Source organism: Cebus imitator, unplaced genomic scaffold (assembly GCF_001604975.1).
Source record: "Cebus imitator isolate Cc_AM_T3 unplaced genomic scaffold, Cebus_imitator-1.0 Scaffold498, whole genome shotgun sequence".
In the NCBI taxonomy this organism is placed as follows: domain Eukaryota; kingdom Metazoa; phylum Chordata; class Mammalia; order Primates; family Cebidae; genus Cebus; species Cebus imitator.
Genome location: NW_016107813.1, coordinates 531,728 through 533,841, shown reverse-complemented (window position 1 = coordinate 533,841; position 2,114 = coordinate 531,728). Strand labels below are relative to the sequence as shown.

Genomic DNA, 2,114 nt, shown 5'->3' with positions numbered 1-2,114 from the left:
AAAAAAAAAAAAGGTCAAAGGGAAATTAAAGAAGTCTAATATTATAACAACAAAGCCCTTCTGCAGGACTTCCTTTTTGCTAAGGTTACAGGCAGGAAATAGGTAGTTAACAAGTCAAGCTGAAGAATACCATTATCCTCATTATCATTTCCACCAATTAAAATTATCAAAGTATATGAAATGCAAAGCAAAATTTCTTCCTGATTTTCTTTGCAACTCTGAGCCAGATTTTCTCCATCTAAAACGTCCTGCAAATAAATGAGTCAGTTTTCAGAAGTTAGATGAACTCTCATAGCTTTAAGATAGTGTTCTTAACACCTTGAATATAGAATAATTTTACAACTAAAGGGGTCATTAGTTTCTTGAATATGTAAAATCTATATTGTAATTTTCAGGAAATAGGTGTTATAGCTGAAATGTCTGATTGTGAATTGCAGCTCAGCTACTTACTGCCTGTCATCTTGCCAAACCATTTATGCTTCTATGCATCAGTTCTATCCATTATAAAATAAGAAAATAATCACACCACCTGCTTTTGTCACAAGAAGTCTGAATTAGGTCATACACAGATAAAGCATGTAAGACAAAACTGAGAAAATACTTAATATAAAATAATTTTTAAAACTGAATTATTGTGCAACCGGTTCCCGCATACACGGAGTCCTGTAGCCCAGGTCTTACCCCAATCAGGATGAGGTAGCGGTGGGGTCCAGGTGGGGCTGCTGGCTGGGCCCCTGCTTGCTTTGCACCTGCACATACCACCCCCTCAGCTTTCCCCTACTTTTCACTCATAGAAGTCTTCAGGCAAGTTTTTCACTTGCAAGGGACAGTGTATCTTCTACCAAGCCTTTATGGGTATGGTTGAAGTCCGGAGACAGCTGTGCTTTTACACGGCTTTCCAACATTTAGCTATGATTGGTACAATATTTGGGAAGGTCTGATCTTGAAGCTTCATGGAGTGATTGCCTTTGATTACTTAGGCTTTGGCTTCAGTGACAAATGGAGACCACATCACTGTTCCATATTTGAGCAGGCCAGCTCACAGAAGCGCTTTGGGGCTTCTGGGGCTCCAGAACGGCAGGATCAACCTTTTGTCACATGACTATAGAGATATTGTTGCTCAGGTGCTTCTCTACAGATAGAAGCAGAATCTATCTGGTCAGTTTACCATAAAGAGTCTCTGTCTGTCACATGGAGGTGTCTTTCCTGAGACTCACTGTCCACTCCTTCTCCAAAAGCTACACAAAGATGGAGGCGTGCTGTCACCCATCATCATTCAGCTGATGAACTTCAATGTATTCTCCCCAGGTCTCACTCCAGTCTTTGGTCTGTATACTCGCTATCTGAGAGTGTGCTGTGGGACACGTGGACAGGGATCCCCAACAATGACGGGAACTTAGTCATCGATAGTCTCTTACAGTACATCAACCAGAAGAAGAAGTTCAGAAGGCGCTGGGTGGGAGCTCTTGCCTCTATAACTGTCCCCATTCATTTTAGCTATGGGCCATTGGAACCTGTAAATCCCTACCCAGAGTTTTTGGAGTTGTGTAAAATGTCAATTATAGATGACCACATTAGCCACTATACACAGCTAGAGGATCCCATTGGCTTCTTGAATGCATAGATGGGCCTCATCAACTCCTTCTGAGTTGGAAAGAGTAGCTTCTCTGTATTACCTCCCCACTCCCTTATTTGCTGTGCATTCCATTTAGGAGCAACTGCCCAAAAGAGGTCCTGGCGTTCAAACACTATTCTCTAACAAATTCCACTTTACTCAAATTTGTGAACAATATATAGGAAAAAGCCAGCAGGAACTCTAACTAAGGCTGACATAATAGTTAATTTGCCATTACGTTGACATCTGATCAAATATATGGACTGGGCTTTGTTTTTGTGTTATTAGGAAATTCTGACGAGCATTGCTATTTGCCAATGCAGAAAGATGTTCTTTTTCATAAACGAGTTTTTAACATTTTGGACTTCTCTGAAGTATTTAGAAGTGCTAATTTCTGGCCCAACCCCAGCAGGAATTCTTCAGTAAGAATGCGGAGGCTTTATGGGGACATGCTTTTTAAAAGTTCTTTAAGCCATAGAGCTGAATCCTCTTTGTCATA

At 40.7% G+C, this 2,114-nt stretch overlaps 1 pseudogene; it reads left to right on the top strand.

The window, feature by feature from the left end:
• LOC108292665 overlaps positions 1–1,648 on the top strand; it is a 12,915-nt pseudogene extending 11,267 nt beyond the window's left edge.
• Positions 1,649–2,114: the final 466 nt, after the last annotated feature.